Here is a 19,866-nt window from a genome sequence, read left to right as displayed (position 1 = left end):
TAAGTTGCTGAGGTCTGATTTCTTGTCCTGTGATAAAAAGCCTTCTGTTTTGACTGCCAAACGTTTCAGGGGAGCATTAGCAACCTGTTGGCACCGTTTTTGAGAGAATTGCCAAAAGTCAGATTTTTGCTGAAATTGCGACCCCGAGGCTTAGGGATTGTTTTCAAAAAAATATTTTCCGCCGGTTAAGTTGTTGAGGGCTGATTTCTTGTCCTGGGATAAAAAGCCTTCTGTTTCGACTGTCAAACCTTGCAGGGGAGAATTTGCTACCTGTTGGCACCATTTTGGAGTGAATTGCCAAAAGTCAGATTTTTGCTGAAATAGTGACCCCGGGGCGTAGGGATTTTTTCAAAAAAATATTTTCCGCCGGTTAAGTTGTTGAGGGCTGATTTCTTGTCCTGGGATAAAAAGCCTTCTGTTTCGACTGCCAAACCTTTCAGAGGAGAATTTGCAAGCGTTCGGCACCATTTTGGAGTGAATTGCCAAAAGTCAGATTTTTGCCGAAATTGTGACCCCGGGGCTTGGGGATTTTTTCAAAAAAATATTTTCCACCGGTTAAGTTGTTGAGGGTTGATTTACTTTCCTGTGATTAAAAGCCTCTTGTTTTGACTGCCAAACCTTTCAGGGGAGCATTTGCAAGCCGCTGGAACCATTTTTGAGTGAATTGCCAAAAGTCAGATTTTTGCTGAAATTGTGACCCCGGGGCTTAGGGATTTTTTCAAAAAAATATTCTCCGCCGGTTAAGTTGCTGAGGGCTGATTTCTTGTCCTGTGATACAAAGGCTTCTGTTTCCACTGCCAAACCTTTCAGGGGAGCATTTGCAACCTGTTGGCACTATTTTGGAGTGAATTGCCAAAAGTCAGATTTTTGCTGAAATTGTGACCCCGGGGCTTAGGGATTTTTTCAAAAAAATATTTTCCGCCGATTAAGTTGCTGAGGGCTGATTTCCTTTCCTGTGATAAAAAGCCTTCTATTTTAACTGCTAAACCATTCAGGGGAGCATTAGCAACCTGTTGGCACCATTTCTGTGTGAATTGCTAAAAGTCAGATTTTTGGTGAAATTGTGACCCCGGGGTTTAGGGATTTTTTCAAAAATATGTTTTTCCGCCAGATAAGTTGTCGAGGGCTGATTTCCTTTCCTGTGATAAAAAGCCTTCTGTTTTGACTGCCAAACCTTCCAGGGGAGCATTAGCAACCTGTTGGCACCATTTTTGAGTGAATTGCCAAAAGTCAGATTTTTGCTGAAATTGTGACCCCGGGGCTTAGGGATTTTTTCCAAAAATGTTTTTCCGCCAGATAAGTTGTCGAGGGCTTATTTCATTCCCTGTGATAAAAAGCCTTCTGTTTTGACTGCCAAACCTTCCAGGGGAGCATTAGCAACCTGTTGGCACCATTTTTGAGTGAATTGCCAAAAGTCAGAATTTTGCTGAAATTGTGACTCCGGGGCTTGGGGATTTTTTCAAAAAAATGTTTTTCCGCCAGATCAGTTGTCGAGGGCTGATTTCCGTTCCTGTGATAAAAAGCATTCTGTTTTGACTGCCAAACCTTCCAGGGGAGCATTAGTAACCTGTTGGCACCATTTTTGAGTGAATTGCCAAAAGTCAGATTTTTGCTGAAATTGTGACCCCAGGGCTTAGGGATTTTTTCAAAAAAATATTTTCCGCCGGTTAAGTTGTTGAGGGCTGATTTCTTGTCCTAGGATAAAAAGCCTTCTGTTTCGACTGCCAAACCTTTCAGGGGAGAATTTGCAAGCGTTTGGCTCCATTTTTGAGTGAATTGCCAAAGGTCAGATTTTTGCTGAAATTGTGACCCCGGAGCTTGGGAATATTTTCAAAAAAATATTTTCGGACGGTTGAGTTGCTGAGGGCTGATTTCTTGTCCTGGGATAAAAAGCCTTCTGTTTCGACTGCCAAACCTTTCAGGGGAGCATTTGCAAGCGTTTGGCACCATTTTGGAGTGAATTGCCAAAAGTCAGATTTTTGCTGAAATTGTGACCCCGGGGCTTAGGGAATTTTTCAAAAAAATATTTTTCGCCGGTTAAGTTGCTGAGGTCTGATTTCCTTTCCTGTGATAAAAAGCCTTCTGTTTTGACTGCCGAACCTTTCAGGGGAGAATTACAAACCTGTTGGTACCATTTTTGAGTGAATTGCCAAAAGTCAGATTTTTGCTGAAATTGTGACCCCGGGGCGTAGGGATTTTTTCAAAAAAATATTTTCCGCCGGTTAAGTTGCTGAGGGCTGATTTCTTCTCTTTTGATAAAAAGCCTTCTGTTTCGACTGCCAAACCTTTCAGGGGAGCATTTGCGGTTAAGTTGTTGAGGGCTGATTTCTTGTCCTGGGATAGAAAGGCTACTCTTTCCACTGCAAAACCTTTCAGGGGGAGCATTTGAAAGCGTTTGGCACCATTTTTGAGAGAATTGCCAAAAGTAAGATTTTTGCTGAAATTGTGACCCGGGGCTTGCGGATTTTTTCAAAAGATGTTTTTCCGCCAAATAAGTTGTCGAGGGCTGATTTCCTTTCCTGTGATAAAAAGCCTTCTGTTTTGACTCCCAAAACTTTCAGGGGAGCATTAGCAACCGGTTGGCAACATTTTGGAGTGCATTGTCAAAAGTCAGATTTTTGCTGAAATTGTGACCCCGGGGCTTCGGGAATTTTTCAAAAAAATATTTTCCACATGTTAAGTTGCTGAGGTCTGATTTCTTGTCCTGTGATAAAAAGCCTTCTGTTTTGACTGCCAAACGTTTCAGGGGAGCATTTGCAACCTGTTGGCACCGTTTTTGAGAGAATTGCCAAAAGTCAGATTTTTGCTGAAATTGCGACCCCGGGGCTTAGGGATTTTTTTCAAAAATATATTTTTTGCCGGTTAAGTTGTTGAGGGCTGATTTCTTGTCCTGGGATAAAAAGCCTTCTGTTTCGACTGTCAAACCTTTCAGGGGAGCATTTGCAACCTGTTGGCACCATTTTGGAGTGAATTGCCAAAAGTCAGATTTTTGCTGAAATAGTGACCCCGGGGCTTAGGGATTTTTTCAAAAAAATATTTTCCGCCGGTTAAGTTGTCGAGGGCTGATTTACTTTCCTGTGATTAAAAGCCTCTTGTTTTGACTGCCAAACCTTTCAAGGGAGCATTTGCAAGGCGCTGGAACCATTTTTGACAGAATTGCCAAAGTCAGAATTTTGCTGAAATTGTGACCCCGGGGCTTCGGATTTTTTCAAAAAAATGTTTTTCCGCCAGATAAGTTGTCGGGGGCTGATTTCCTTTCCTGTGATAAAAAGCCTTCTGTTTTGACTGCCAAACCTTCCAGGGGAGCATTAGCAACCTGTTGGCACCATTTTTGAGTGAATTGCCAAAAGTCAGATTTTTGCTGAATATTTTTCAAAAAAATATTTTCCGCCGGTTAAGTTGTTGAGGGCTGATTTATTGTCCTGGGATAAAAAGACTTCTGTTTCGACTGCCAAACCTTTCAGGGGAGAATTTGCAAGTGTTCGGCACCATTTTGGAGTGAATTGCCAAAAGTCAGATTTTAGCTGAAATTGTGACCCCGGGGCTTAGGGATTTTTTCAAAAAAATGTTTTTCCGCCAGATAAGTTGTCGAGGGCTGATTTCCTTTCCTGTGATAAAAAGCCTTCTGTTTTGACTGCCAAACCTTCCAGGGGAGCATTAGCAACCTGTTGGCACCATTTTTGAGTGAATTGCCAAAAGTCAGATTTTTGATGAAATTGTGACCCCGGGGCTTGGGAATTTTTTCAAAAAAATATTTTCGGACGGTTGAGTTGCTGAGGGCTGATTTCTTGTCCTGGGATAAAAAGCCTTCTGTTTCGACTGCCAAACCTTTCAGGGGAGCATTTGCAAGCGTTTGGCACCATTTTGGAGTGAATTCCCAAAAGTCAGATTTTTGCTGAAATTGTGACCCAAGGCTTGCGGATTTTTTCAAAAAAATGTTTTTCCGCCAAATAAGTTGTCGAGGGCTGATTTCCTTTCCTGTGATAAAAAGCCTTCTGTTTTGACTCCCAAACCTTTCAGGGGAGCATTCGCAACCTGTTGGCAACATTTTGGAGAGCATTGCCAAAAGTCAGATTTTTGCTGAAATTGTGACCCCGGGGCTTCGGGAATTTTTCAAAAAAATATTTTCCACATGTTAAGTTGCTGAGGTCTGATTTCTTGTCCTGTGATAAAAAGCCTTCTGTTTTGACTGCCAAACGTTTCAGGGGAGCATTAGCAACCTGTTGGCACCGTTTTTGAGAGAATTGCCAAAAGTCAGAATTTTGCTGAAATTGTGACCCCGGGGCTTGGGGATTCTTTCAAAAAAATGTTTTTCCGCCAGATAAGTTGTCGGGGGCTGATTTCCTTTCCTGTGATAAAAAGCCTTCTGTTTTGACTGCCAAACCTTCCAGGGGAGCATTAGCAACCTGTTGGCACCATTTTTGAGTGAATTGCCAAAAGTCAGATTTTTTCTGAATATTTTTCAAAAAAATATTTTCCGCCGGTTAAGTTGTTGAGGGCTGATTTCTTGTCCTGGGATAAAAAGACTTCTGTTTCGACTGCCAAACCTTTCAGGGGAGAATTTGCAAGTGTTCGGCACCATTTTGGAGTGAATTGCCAAAAGTCAGATTTTTGCTGAAATTGTGACCCCGGGGGTTAGGGTTTTTTTCAAAAAAATGTTTTTCCGCCAGATAAGTTGTCGAGGGCTGATTTCCTTTCCTGTGATAAAAAGCCTTCTGTTTGGACTCCCAAACCTTCCAGGGGAGCATTAGCAACCAGTTGGCAACATTTTGGAGTGCATTGTCAAAAGTCAGATTTTTGCTGAAATTGTGACCCCGGGGCTTCGGGAATTTTTCAAAAAAATATTTTCCACATGTTAAGTTGCTGAGGTCTGATTTCTTGTCCTGTGATAAAAAGCCTTCTGTTTTGACTGCCAAACGTTTCAGGGGAGCATTAGCAACCTGTTGGCACCGTTTTTGAGAGAATTGCCAAAAGTCAGATTTTTGCTGAAATTGCGACCCCGGGGCTTAGGGATTTTTTTCAAAAAAATATTTTCCGCCGGTTAAGTTGTTGAGGGCTGATTTCTTGTCCTGGGATAAAAAGCCTTCTGTTTCGACTGTCAAACCTTTCAGGGGAGCATTTGCAACCTGTTGGCACCATTTTGGAGTGAATTGCCAAAGGTCAGATTTTTGCTGAAATAGTGACCCCGGGGGTTAGGGATTTTTTCAAAAAAATATTTTCCGCCGGTTAAGTTGTCGAGGGCTGATTTACTTTCCTGTGATTAAAAGCCTTCTGTTTCGACTGCCAAACCTTTCAGGGGAGCATTTGCAAGCGTTTGGCACCATTTTGGAGTGAATTGCCAAAAGTCAGATTTTTGCTGAAATAGTGACCCCGGGGGTTAGGGATTTTTTCAAAAAAATATTTTCCGCCGGTTAAGTTGTCGAGGGCTGATTTACTTTCCTGTGATTAAAAGCCTTCTGTTTCGACTGCCAAACCTTTCAGGGGAGCATTTGCAAGCGTTCGGCACCATTTTGGAGTGAATTGCCAAAAGTCAGATTTTTGCTGAAATAGTGACCCCGGGGGTTTGGGATTTTTTCAAAAAAATATTTTCCGCCGGTTAAGTTGTCGAGGGCTGATTTACTTTCCTGTGATTAAAAGCCTCTTGTTTTTACTGCCAAACCTTTCAAGGGAGCATTTGCAAGGCGCTGGAACCATTTTTGACAGAATTGCCAAAAGTCAGAATTTTGCTGAAATTGTGACCCTGGGGCTTGGGGATTTTTTCAAAAAAATGTTTTTCCGCCAGATAAGTTGTCGGGGACTGATTTCCTTTCCTGTGATAAAAAGCCTTCTGTTTTGACTGCCAAACCTTCCAGGGGAGCATTAGCAACCTGTTGGCACCATTTTTGAGTGAATTGCCAAAAGTCAGATTTTTGCTGAATATTTTTCAAAAAAATATTTTCCGCCGGTTAAGTTGTTGAGGGCTGATTTCTTGTCCTGGGATAAAAAGACTTCTGTTTCGACTGCCAAACCTTTCAGGGGAGAATTTGCAAGTGTTCGGCACCATTTTGGAGTGAATTGCCAAAAGTCAGATTTTTGCTGAAATTGTGACCCCGGGGGTTAGGTTTTTTTTCAAAAAAATGTTTTTCCGCCAGATAAGTTGTCGAGGGCTGATTTCCTTTCCTGTGATAAAAAGCCTTTTGTTTTGACTGCCAAACCTTTCAGGGGAGCACTAGCAACCTGTTGGCACCATTTTTGAGTGAATTGCAAAAAGTCAGATTTTTGCTGAAATTGTGACCCCGGGGCTTAGGGATTTTTTCAAAAAAATATTTTCCACCGGTTAAGTTGTTGAGGGCTGATTTCTTGTCCTGGGATAAAAAGCCTTCTGTTTCGACTGCCAAACCTTTCAGGGGAGAATTTGCAAGCGTTCGGCACCATTTTGGAGTGAATTACCAAAAGTCAGATTTTTGCTGAAATTGTGACCCCGGGCATTAGGAATTTTTTTCAAAAAAATATTTTCCGCCGGTTAAGTTGTTGAGGGCTGATTTCTTGTCCTGGGATAAAAAGCCTTCTATTTCGACTGCCAAACCTTTCAGGGGAGAATTTGCAAGCGTTCGGCACCATTTTGGAGTGAATTGCCAAAAGTCAGATTTTTGCTGAAATTGTGACCCCGGGGGTTAGGGTTTTTTTCAAAAAAATGTTTTTCCGCCAGATAAGTTGTCGAGGGCTGTTTTCCTTTCCTGTGATAAAAAGCCTTTTTTTTTGACTGCCAAACCTTCCAGGGGAGCATTAGCAACCTGTTGGCACCATTTTTGAGTGAATTGCCAAAAGTCAGATTTTTGCTGAAATTGTGACCCCGGGATTTTTTCAAAAAAATATTTTCCGCCGGTTAAGTTGTTGAGGGCTGATTTACTTTCCTGTGATTAAAAGCCTTCTGTTTCGACTGCCAAACCTTTCAGGGGAGAATTTGCAAGCGTTCGGCACCATTTTGGAGTGAATTGCCAAAAGTCAGATTTTTGCTGAAATTGTGACCCCGGAGGTTAGGGTTTTTTTCAAAACAATGTTTTTCCGCCAGATAAGTTGTCGAGGGCTGATTTCCTTTCCTGTGATCAAAAGCCTAATGTTTTGACTGCCAAACCTTTCAGGGGAGCATTAGCAACCTGTTGGCACCATTTTTGAGTGAATTGCCAAAAGTCAGATTTTTGCTGAAATTGTGACCCCGGGGGCTTGGGGATTTTTTCAAAAAAATATTTTCCGCCGGTTAAGTTGTTGAGGGCTGATTTACTTTCCTGTGATTAAAAGCCTCTTGTTTTGACTGCCAAACCTTTCAGGGGAGCATTTCCAAGCCGCTGGAACCATTTTTGAGAGAATTGCCAAAAGTCAGATTTTTGCTGAAATTGTCACCCCGGGTTGGGGATTTTTTCAAAAAAATGTTTTTCCGCCAGATAAGTTGTCGAGGGCTGATTTCCATTCCTGTGATAAAAAGCCTTCTGTTTTGACTGCCAAACCTTCCAGGGGAGCATTAGCAACCTGTTGGCACCATTTTTGAGTGAATTGCCAAAAGTCAGATTTTTGCTGAAATTGTGACCCCGGGGCTTATGGATTTTTTCAAAAAAATATTTTCCGCCAGTTAAGTTGTTGAGGGCTGATTTCTTGTCCTGAGATAAAAAGCCTTCTGTTTCGAGTGCCAAACCTTTCAGGGGAGAATTTGCAAGCGTTCGGCACCATTTTGGAGTGAATTGCCAAAAGTCAGATTTTTGCTGAAATTTTGAACCCGGGGCTTGGGGATTTTTCAAAAAAAATATTTTCCACATGTTAAGTTGTTGAGGGCTGATTTCTTGTCCTGGGAAAGAAAGGATACTCTTTCCACTGCAAAAGGTTTCAGGGGAGCATTTGCAAATGTTTGGCACCGTTTTTGAGAGAATTGCCAAAAGTGAGATTTTTGCTGAAATTGTGACCCGGGGGTTAGGGATTTTTTCAAAAAAATGTTTTTCCGCCAAATAAGTTGTCGAGGGCTGATTTCCTTTCCTGTGATAAAAAGCCTTCTGTTTTGACTCCCAAACCTTTCAGGGGTGCATTAGCAACCTGTTGGCACCATTTTTGAGTGAATTGCCAAAAGTCAGATTTTTGCTGAAATTGTGACCCCGGGGCGTGGGGATTTTTTCAAAAGATATTTTCCGCCGGTTAAGTTGTTGAGGGCTGATTTACTTTCCTGTGATTAAAAGGCTCTTGTTTTGACTGCCAAACCTTTCAGGGGAGCATTAGCAACCTGTTGGCAACATTTTGGAGTGCATTGTCAAAAGTCAGATTTTTGCTGAAATTGTGACCCCGGGGCTTCGGGAATTTTTCAAAAAAATATTTTCCACATGTTAAGTTGCTGAGGTCTGATTTCTTGTCCTGTGATAAAAAGCCTTCTGTTTTGACTGCCAACCCTTTCAGGGGAGCATTAGCAACCTCTTGGCACCATTTTTAGTGAATTGCCAAAAGTCAGATTTTTGCTGAAATTGTGACCCCGGGGCTTGGGGATTTTTTCAAAAAAATATTTTCCACCGGTTAAGTTGTTGAGGGCTGATTTCTTGTCCTGGGATAGAAAGGATACTGTTTCCACTGCAAAACCTTTCAGGGGAGCATTTGCAAGCATTTGGCACCGTTTTTGAGAGAATTGCCAAAAGTCAGATTTTTGCTGAAATTGTGACCCGGGGGTTAGGGATTTTTTCAAAAAAATGTTTTTCCGCCAGATAAGTTGTCGAGGTCTGATTTCTTGTCCTGTGATAAAAAGCCTTCTGTTTTGACTGCCAACCCTTTCAGGGGAGCATTAGCAACCTGTTGGCACCTTTTGTTGAGTGAATAGCCAAAAGTCAGATTTTTGCTGAAATTGTGACCCCGGGGCTTGGGGATTTTTTCAAAAAATATTTTCCGCCGGTTAAGTTGTTGAGGGCTGATTTACTTTCCTGTGATTAAAAGGCTCTTGTTTTGACTGCCAAACCTTTCAGGGGAGCATTAGCAACCTGTTGGCAACATTTTGGAGTGCATTGTCAAAAGTCAGATTTTTGCTGAAATTGTGACCCCGGGGCTTCGGGAATTTTTCAAAAAAATATTTTCCGCCGGTTAAGTTGTTGAGGGCTGATTTACTTTCCTGTGATAAAAAGCCTTCTGTTTTGACTGCCAAACCTTTCAGGGGAGCATTAGCAACCTCTTGGCACCATTTTTAGTGAATTGCCAAAAGTCAGATTTTTGCTGAAATTGTGACCCCGGGGCTTGGGGATTTTTTCAAAAAAATATTTTCCACCGGTTAAGTTGTTGAGGGCTGATTTCTTGTCCTGGGATAGAAAGGCTACTCTTTCCACTGCAAAACCTTTCAGGGGAGCATTTGCAAGCATTTGGCACTGTTTTTGAGAGAATTGCCAAAAGTCAGATTTTTGCTGAAATTGTGACCCGGGGGTTAGGGATTTTTTCAAAAAAATGTTTTTCCGCCAAATAAGTTGTCGAGGGCTGATTTCCTTTCCTGTGATAATAAGCCTTCTGTTTTGACTGCCAAACCTTTCAGGGGAGCATTAGCAACCTGTTGGCACCTTTTGTTGAGTGAATTGCCAAAAGTCAGATTTTTGCTGAAATTGTGACCCCGGGGCTTGGGGATTTTTTCAAAAAATATTTTCCGCCTGTTAAGTTGTTGAGGGCTGATTTACTTTCCTGTGATTAAAAGGCTCTTGTTTTGACTGCCAAACCTTTCAGGGGAGCATTAGCAACCTGTTGGCAACATTTTGGAGTGCATTGTCAAAAGTCAGATTTTTGCTGAAATTGTGACCCCGGGGCTTCGGGAATTTTTCAAAAAAATATTTTCCGCCGGTTAAGTTGTTGAGGGCTGATTTACTTTCCTGTGATAAAAAGCCTTCTGTTTTGACTGCCAAACCTTTCAGGGTAGCATTTGCAAGCCGCTGGAACCATTTTTGAGAGAATTGCCAAAAGTCAGATTTTTGCTGAAATTGTGATCCCGGGGCTTGGGGATTTTTTCAACAAAATGTTTTTCCGCCAAATAAGTTGTAGAGGGCTTATTTCTTGTCCTGGGATAAAAAGCCTTCTGTTTCGACTGCCAAACCTTTCAGGGGAGCATTTGCAAGCCGCTGGAACCATTTTTGAGAGAATTGCCAAAAGTCAGATTTTTGCTGAAATTGTGACGCCGGGGCTTGGGGATTTTTTTCAAAAAAATGTTTTTCCGCCAGATAAGTTGTCGAGGGCTAATTTCCTTTCCTGTGATAAAAAGCCTTCTGTTTTGACTGCCAACCCTTTCAGGGGAGCCTTAGCAACCTCTTGGCACCATTTTTAGTGAATTGCCAAAAGTCAGATTTTTGCTGAAATTGTGACCCCGGGGCTTGGGGATTTTTTCAAAAAAATATTTTCCACCGGTTAAGTTGTTGAGGGCTGATTTCTTGTCCTGGGATAGAAAGGCTACTCTTTCCACTGCAAAACCTTTCAGGGGAGCATTTGCAAGCATTTGGCACTGTTTTTGAGAGAATTGCCAAAAGTCAGATTTTTGCTGAAATTGTGACCCGGGGGTTAGGGATTTTTTCAAAAAAATGTTTTTCCGCCAAATAAGTTGTCGAGGGCTGATTTCCTTTCCTGTGATAATAAGCCTTCTGTTTTAACTGCTAAACCATTCAGGCGAGCATTAGCAACCTGTTGGCACCATTTCTGTGTGAATTGCTAAAAGTCAGATTTTTGGTGAAATTGTGACCCCGGGGTTTAGGGATTTTTTCAAAAATATGTTTTTCCGCCAGATAAGTTGTCGAGGGCTGATTTCCTTTCCTGTGATAAAAAGCCTTCTGTTTTGACTGCCAAACCTTTCAGGGGAGCATTAGCAACCTGTTGGCATCTTTTGTTGAGTGAATTGCCAAAAGTCAGATTTTTGCTGAAATTGTGACCCCGCGGCTTGGGGATTTTTTCAAAAAATATTTTCCGCCGGTTAAGTTGTTGAGGGCTGATTTACTTTCCTGTGATTAAAAGGCTCTTGTTTTGACTGCCAAACCTTTCAGGGGAGCATTAGCAACCTGTTGGCAACATTTTGGAGTGCATTGTCAAAAGTCAGATTTTTGCTGAAATTGTGACCCCGGGGCTTCGGGAATTTTACAAAAAAATATTTTCCACATGTTAAGTTGCTGAGGTCTGATTTCTTGTCCTGTGATAAAAAGCCTTCTGTTTTCACTGCCAAACCTTTCAGGGGAGCATTAGCAACCTGTTGGCACCGTTTTTGAGAGAATTGCCAAAAGTCAGATTTTTGCTGAAATTGTGACCCCGGGGCTTGGGGATTTTTTCAAAAAAATATTTTCCACCGGTTAAGTTGTTGAGGGCTGATTTCTTGTCCTGGGATAGAAAGGCTACTCTTTCCACTGCAAAACCTTTCAGGGGAGCATTTGCAAGCGTTTGGCACCGTTTTTGAGAGAATTTCCAAAAGTCAGATTTTTGCTGAAATTGTGACCCGGGGGTTCGGGATTTTTTCAAAAAAATGTTTTTCCGCCAAATAAGTTGTCGAGGGCTGATTTCCTTTCCTGTGATAAAAAGCCTTCTGTTTTGACTGCCAAACCTTTCAGGGGAGCATTAGCAACCTGTTGGCACCATTTTTGAGCGAATTGCCAAAAGTCAGATTTTTACTGAAATTGTGACCCCGGGGCTTGGGGATTTTTTCAAAAAAATATTTTCCGCAGGTTAAGTTGTTGAGGGCTGATTTACTTTCCTGTGATTAAAAGCCTCTTGTTTTGCCTGCCAAACCTTTCAGGGGAGCATTTGCAAGCCGCTGGAACCATTTTTGAGAGAATTGCCAAAAGTCAGATTTTTGTTGAAATTGTGACCCGGGGGTTAGGGATTTTTTCAAAAAAATGTTTTTCCGCCAAATAAGTTGTCGAGGGCTGATTTCCTTTCCTGTGATAAAAAGCCTTTTGTTTTGACTGGCAAACCTTTCAGGGGAGCATTAGCAACTTGTTGGCACCATTTTTGAGTGAATTGCCAAAAGTCAGATTTTTACTGAAATTGTGACCCCGGGGCTTAGGGATTTTTTCAAAAAAAATATTTTCTGCCGATTAAGTTGTTGAGGGCTGATTTACTTTCCTGTGATTAAAAGCCTCTTGTTTTGACTGCCAAACCTTTCAGGGGAGCATTAGCAACCTGTTGGCAACATTTTGGAGTGCATTGTCAAAAGTCAGATTTTTGCTGAAATTGTGACCCCGGGGCTTGGGGATTTTTTCAAAAAACTATTTTCTGCCGGTTAAGTTGTTGAGGGCTGATTTACTTTCCTGTGATTAAAAGCCTCTTGTTTTGACTGCCAAACCATTCAGGGGAGCATTTGCAAGCCGCTGGAACCATTTTTGAGAGAATTGCCAAAAGTCAGATTTTTGCTGAAATTGTGACCCCGGGGCTTGGGGATTTTTTCAAAAAAATGTTTTTCCGCCAGATAAGTTGTAGAGGGCTGATTTCCTTTCCTGTGATAAAAAGCTTTCTGTTTTGATTGGCAACCCTTTCAGGGGAGCATTTGCAAGCCGCTGGAAACATTTTTGAGAGAATTGCCAAAAGTCAGATTTTTGCTGAAATTGTGACCCCGGGGCTTGGGGATTTTTTCAAAAAAATGTTTTTCCGCCAGATAAGTTGTCGAGGGCTGATTTCCTTTCCTGTGATAAAAAGCATTCTGTTTTGACTGCCAAACCTTTCAGGGGAGCATTAGCAACCTGCTGGCACCATTGTTGAGTGAATTGCCAAAAGTCAGATTTTTGCTGAAATTGTGACCCCGGGGCTTGGGGATTTTTTCAAAAAAATATTTTCCACCGGTTAAATTGTTGAGGGCTGATTTCTTGTCCTGGGATAGAAAGGCTACTCTTTCCACTGCAAAACCTTTCAGGGGAGCATTTGCAAGCGTTTGGCACCGTTTTTGAGAGAATTTCCAAAAGTTAGGTTTTTGCTGAAATTGTGACACGGGGGTTAGGGATTTTTTCAAAAAAATGTTTTTCCGCCAAATAAGTTGTCGAGGGCTGATTTCCTTTCCTGTGATAAAAAGCCTTCTTTTTTGCCTGCCAAACCTTTCAGGGGAGCATTAGCAACCTGTTGGCACCATTTTTGAGCGAATTGCCAAAAGTCAGATTTTTGCTGAAATTGTGACCCCGGGGCTTGGGGATTTTTTCAAAAAAATATTTTCCGCAGGTTAAGTTGTTGAGGGCTGATTTACTTTCCTGTGATTAAAAGCCTCTTGTTTTGCCTGCCAAACCTTTCAGGGGAGCATTTGCAAGCCGCTGGAACCATTTTTGAGAGAATTGCCAAAAGTCAGATTTTTGTTGAAATTGTGACCCGGGGGTTAGGGATTTTTTCAAAAAAATGTTTTTCCGCCAAATAAGTTGTCGAGGGCTGATTTCCTTTCCTGTGATAAAAAGCCTCTTGTTTTGACTGCCAAACCTTTCAGGGGAGCATTTGCAAGCCGCCGGAACCATTTTTGAGAGAATTGCCAAAAGTCAGATGTTTCCTGAAATTGTGACCCCGGGGCTTAGGGATTTTTTCAAAAAAATGTTTTTCCGCCAGATAAGTTGTCGAGGGCTGATTTCCTTTCCTGTGATAAAAAGCCTTCTGTTTTGACTGCGAAACCTTTTAGGGGAGCATTTGCAAGCGTTTGGCACCATTTTTGAGTGAATTGCCAAAAGTCATATTTTTGTTGAAATTGTGACCCCGGGGCTTGGGGATTTTTTCAAAAAACTATTTTCCGCCGGTTAAGTTGTTGAGGGCTGATTTACTTTCCTGTGATTAAAAGCCTCTTGTTTTGACTGCCAAACCATTCAGGGGAGCATTTGCAAGCCGCTGGAACCATTTTTGAGAGAATTGCAAAAAGTCAGATTTTTGCTGAAATTGTGACCCCGGGGCTTGGGGATTTTTTCAAAAAAATGTTTTTCCGCCAGATAAGTTGTAGAGGGCTGATTTCCTTTCCTGTGATAAAAAGCTTTCTGTTTTGATTGGCAACCCTTTCAGGGGAGCATTTGCAAGCCGCTGGAACCATTTTTGAGAGAATTGCCAAAAGTCAGATTTTTGCTGAAATTGTGACCCCGGGGCTTGGGGATTTTTTCAAAAAAATGTTTTTCCGCCAGATAAGTTGTCGAGGGCTGATTTCCTTTCCTGTGATAAAAAGCATTCTGTTTTGACTGCCAAACCTTTCAGGGGAGCATTAGCAACCTGCTGGCACCATTGTTGAGTGAATTGCCAAAAGTCAGATTTTTGCTGAAATTGTGACCCCGGGGCTTGGGGATTTTTTCAAAAAAATATTTTCCACCGGTTAAATTGTTGAGGGCTGATTTCTTGTCCTGGGATAGAAAGGCTACTCTTTCCACTGCAAAACCTTTCAGGGGAGCATTTGCAAGCGTTTGGCACCGTTTTTGAGAGAATTTCCAAAAGTTAGGTTTTTGCTGAAATTGTGACCCGGGGGTTAGGGATTTTTTCAAAAAAATGTTTTTCCGCCAAATAAGTTGTCGAGGGCTGATTTCCTTTCCTGTGATAAAAAGCCTTCTTTTTTGCCTGCCAAACCTTTCAGGGGAGCATTAGCAACCTGTTGGCACCATTTTTGAGCGAATTGCCAAAAGTCAGATTTTTGCTGAAATTGTGACCCCGGGGCTTGGGGATTTTTTCAAAAAAATATTTTCCGCAGGTTAAGTTGTTGAGGGCTGATTTACTTTCCTGTGATTAAAAGCCTCTTGTTTTGCCTGCCAAACCTTTCAGGGGAGCATTTGCAAGCCGCTGGAACCATTTTTGAGAGAATTGCGAAAAGTCAGATTTTTGTTGAAATTGTGACCCGGGGGTTAGGGATTTTTTCAAAAAAATGTTTTTCCGCCAAATAAGTTGTCGAGGGCTGATTTCCTTTCCTGTGATAAAAAGCCTCTTGTTTTGACTGCCAAACCTTTCAGGGGAGCATTTGCAAGCCGCCGGAACCATTTTTGAGAGAATTGCCAAAAGTCAGATGTTTCCTGAAATTGTGACCCCGGGGCTTAGGGATTTTTTCAAAAAAATGTTTTTCCGCCAGATAAGTTGTCGAGGGCTGATTTCCTTTCCTGTGATAAAAAGCCTTCTGTTTTGACTGCGAAACCTTTTAGGGGAGCATTTGCAAGCGTTTGGCACCATTTTTGAGTGAATTGCCAAAAGTCATATTTTTGCTGAAATTGTGACCCCGGGGCTTGGGGATTTTTTCAAAAAAATATTTTCCACCGGTTAAATTGTTGAGGGCTGATTTCTTGTCCTGGGATAGAAAGGCTACTCTTTCCACTGCAAAACCTTTCAGGGGAGCATTTGCAAGCGTTTGGCACCGTTTTTGAGAGAATTTCCAAAAGTCAGATTTTTGCTGAAATTGTGACCCGGGGGTTAGGGATTTTTTCAAAAAAATATTTTCCGCAGGTTAAGTTGTTGAGGGCTGATTTACTTTCCTGTGATTAAAAGCCTCTTGTTTTGCCTGCCAAACCTTTCAGGGGAGCATTTGCAAGCCGCTGGAACCATTTTTGAGAGAATTGCCAAAAGTCAGATTTTTGTTGAAATTGTGACCCGGGGGTTAGGGATTTTTTCAAAAAAATGTTTTTCCGCCAAATAAGTTGTCGAGGGCTGATTTCCTTTCCTGTGATAAAAAGCCTTTTGTTTTGACTGGCAAACCTTTCAGGGGAGCATTAGCAACTTGTTGGCACCATTTTTGAGTGAATTGCCAAAAGTCAGATTTTTACTGAAATTGTGACTCCGGGGCTTAGGGATTTTTTCAATAAAAATATTTTCCGCCGGTTAAGTTGTTGAGGGCTGATTTACTTTCCTGTGATTAAAAGCCTCTTGTTTTGACTGCCAAACCTTTCAGGGGAGCATTAGCAACCTGTTGGCAACATTTTGGAGTGCATTGTCAAAAGTCAGATTTTTGCTGAAATTGTGACCCCGGGGCTTCGGGAATTTTTCAAAAAAATATTTTCCACATGTTAAGTTGCTGAGGTCTGATTTCTTGTCCTGTGATAAAAAGCCTTCTGTTTTGACTGCCAAACCTTTCAGGGGATCATTAGCAACCTGTTCGCACCATTTTTGAGAGAATTGCCAAAAGGCAGATTTTTGCTGAAATTGTGACCCCGGGGCTTGGGGATTTTTTCAGAAAAATATTTTCCGCAGGTTAAGTTGTTGAGGGCTGATTTACTTTCCTGTGATTAAAAGCCTCTTGTTTTGACTGCCAAACCTTTCAGGGGAGCATTTGCAAGCCGCTGGAACCATTTTTGAGAGAATTGCCAAAAGTCAGATTTTTGCTGAAATTGTGACCCGGGGGTTAGGGATTTTTTCAAAAAAATGTTTTTCCGCCAAATAAGTTGTCGAGGGCTGATTTCCTTTCCTGTGATAAAAAGCCTCTTGTTTTGACTGCCAAACCTTTCAGGGGAGCATTTGCAAGCCGCTGGAACCATTTTTGAGAGAATTGCCAAAAGTCAGATTTTTGCTGAAATTGTGACCCCGGGGCTTAGGGATTTTTTGAAAAAAAATATTTTCCGCCGGTTAAGTTGTTGAGGGCTGATTTCCTTTCCTGGGATAGAAAGGCTACTCTTTCCACTGCCAAACCTTTCAGGGGAGCATTTGCAAGCGTTTGGCACCGTTTTTGAGAGAATTGCCAAAAGTCAGATTTTTGCTGAAATTGTGACCCCGGGGCTTGGGGATTTTTTCAAAAAAATGTTTTTCCGCCAGATAAGTTGTCGAGGGCTGATTTCCTTTCCTGTGATAAAAAGCATTCTGTTTTGACTGCCAAACCTTTCAGGGGAACATTAGCAACCTGCTGGCACCATTGTTGAGTGAATTCCCAAAAGTCAGATTTTTGCTGAAATTGTGACCCCGGGGCTTGGGGATTTTTTCAAAAAAATGTTTTTCCGCCAGATAAGTTGTCGAGGGCTGATTTACTTTCCTGTGATTAAAAGCCTCTTGTTTTGACTGCCAAACCTTTCAGGGGAGCATTTGCAAGCCGCCGGAACCATTTTTGAGAGAATTGCCAAAAGTCAGATTTTTCCTGAAATTGTGACCCCGGGGCTTGGGGATTTTTTCAAAAAAATGTTTTTCCGCCAAATAAGTTGTCGAGGGCTGATTTCCTTTCCTGTGATAAAAAGCCTCTTGTTTTGACTGCCAAACCTTTCAGGGGAGCATTTGCAAGCCGCCGGAACCATTTTTGAGAGAATTGCCAAAAGTCAGATGTTTCCTGAAATTGTGACCCCGGGGCTTAGGGATTTTTTCAAAAAAATGTTTTTCCGCCAGATAAGTTGTCGAGGGCTGATTTCCTTTCCTGTGATAAAAAGCCTTCTGTTTTGACTGCGAAACCTTTTAGGGGAGCATTTGCAAGCGTTTGGCACCATTTTTGAGTGAATTGCCAAAAGTCATATTTTTGCTGAAATTGTGACCCCGGGGCTTGGGGATTTTTTCAAAAAACTATTTTCCGCCGGTTAAGTTGTTGAGGGCTGATTTACTTTCCTGTGATTAAAAGCCTCTTGTTTTGACTGCCAAACCATTCAGGGGAGCATTTGCAAGCCGCTGGAACCATTTTTGAGAGAATTGCAAAAAGTCAGATTTTTGCTGAAATTGTGACCCCGGGGCTTGGGGATTTTTTCAAAAAAATGTTTTTCCGCCAGATAAGTTGTAGAGGGCTGATTTCCTTTCCTGTGATAAAAAGCTTTCTGTTTTGATTGGCAACCCTTTCAGGGGAGCATTTGCAAGCCGCTGGAACCATTTTTGAGAGAATTGCCAAAAGTCAGATTTTTGCTGAAATTGTGACCCCGGGGCTTGGGGATTTTTTCAAAAAAATGTTTTTCCGCCAGATAAGTTGTCGAGGGCTGATTTCCTTTCCTGTGATAAAAAGCATTCTGTTTTGACTGCCAAACCTTTCAGGGGAGCATTAGCAACCTGCTGGCACCATTGTTGAGTGAATTGCCAAAAGTCAGATTTTTGCTGAAATTGTGACCCCGGGGCTTGGGGATTTTTTCAAAAAAATATTTTCCACCGGTTAAATTGTTGAGGGCTGATTTCTTGTCCTGGGATAGAAAGGCTACTCTTTCCACTGCAAAACCTTTCAGGGGAGCATTTGCAAGCGTTTGGCACCGTTTTTGAGAGAATTTCCAAAAGTTAGGTTTTTGCTGAAATTGTGACCCGGGGGTTAGGGATTTTTTCAAAAAAATGTTTTTCCGCCAAATAAGTTGTCGAGGGCTGATTTCCTTTCCTGTGATAAAAAGCCTTCTTTTTTGCCTGCCAAACCTTTCAGGGGAGCATTAGCAACCTGTTGGCACCATTTTTGAGCGAATTGCCAAAAGTCAGATTTTTGCTGAAATTGTGACCCCGGGGCTTGGGGATTTTTTCAAAAAAATATTTTCCGCAGGTTAAGTTGTTGAGGGCTGATTTACTTTCCTGTGATTAAAAGCCTCTTGTTTTGCCTGCCAAACCTTTCAGGGGAGCATTTGCAAGCCGCTGGAACCATTTTTGAGAGAATTGCGAAAAGTCAGATTTTTGTTGAAATTGTGACCCGGGGGTTAGGGATTTTTTCAAAAAAATGTTTTTCCGCCAAATAAGTTGTCGAGGGCTGATTTCCTTTCCTGTGATAAAAAGCCTCTTGTTTTGACTGCCAAACCTTTCAGGGGAGCATTTGCAAGCCGCCGGAACCATTTTTGAGAGAATTGCCAAAAGTCAGATGTTTCCTGAAATTGTGACCCCGGGGCTTAGGGATTTTTTCAAAAAAATGTTTTTCCGCCAGATAAGTTGTCGAGGGCTGATTTCCTTTCCTGTGATAAAAAGCCTTCTGTTTTGACTGCGAAACCTTTTAGGGGAGCATTTGCAAGCGTTTGGCACCATTTTTGAGTGAATTGCCAAAAGTCATATTTTTGCTGAAATTGTGACCCCGGGGCTTGGGGATTTTTTCAAAAAAATATTTTCCACCGGTTAAATTGTTGAGGGCTGATTTCTTGTCCTGGGATAGAAAGGCTACTCTTTCCACTGCAAAACCTTTCAGGGGAGCATTTGCAAGCGTTTGGCACCGTTTTTGAGAGAATTTCCAAAAGTCAGATTTTTGCTGAAATTGTGACCCGGGGGTTAGGGATTTTTTCAAAAAAATATTTTCCGCAGGTTAAGTTGTTGAGGGCTGATTTACTTTCCTGTGATTAAAAGCCTCTTGTTTTGCCTGCCAAACCTTTCAGGGGAGCATTTGCAAGCCGCTGGAACCATTTTTGAGAGAATTGCCAAAAGTCAGATTTTTGTTGAAATTGTGACCCGGGGGTTAGGGATTTTTTCAAAAAAATGTTTTTCCGCCAAATAAGTTGTCGAGGGCTGATTTCCTTTCCTGTGATAAAAAGCCTTTTGTTTTGACTGGCAAACCTTTCAGGGGAGCATTAGCAACTTGTTGGCACCATTTTTGAGTGAATTGCCAAAAGTCAGATTTTTACTGAAATTGTGACTCCGGGGCTTAGGGATTTTTTCAATAAAAATATTTTCCGCCGGTTAAGTTGTTGAGGGCTGATTTACTTTCCTGTGATTAAAAGCCTCTTGTTTTGACTGCCAAACCTTTCAGGGGAGCATTAGCAACCTGTTGGCAACATTTTGGAGTGCATTGTCAAAAGTCAGATTTTTGCTGAAATTGTGACCCCGGGGCTTCGGGAATTTTTCAAAAAAATATTTTCCACATGTTAAGTTGCTGAGGTCTGATTTCTTGTCCTGTGATAAAAAGCCTTCTGTTTTGACTGCCAAACCTTTCAGGGGATCATTAGCAACCTGTTCGCACCATTTTTGAGAGAATTGCCAAAAGGCAGATTTTTGCTGAAATTGTGACCCCGGGGCTTGGGGATTTTTTCAGAAAAATATTTTCCGCAGGTTAAGTTGTTGAGGGCTGATTTACTTTCCTGTGAT

Source organism: Podarcis gaigeae, assembly GCF_964106915.1.
Source record: "Podarcis gaigeae genome assembly, chromosome: 9".
Classification (NCBI taxonomy): domain Eukaryota; kingdom Metazoa; phylum Chordata; class Lepidosauria; order Squamata; family Lacertidae; genus Podarcis; species Podarcis gaigeae.
This window is presented reverse-complemented; position numbering follows the sequence as displayed.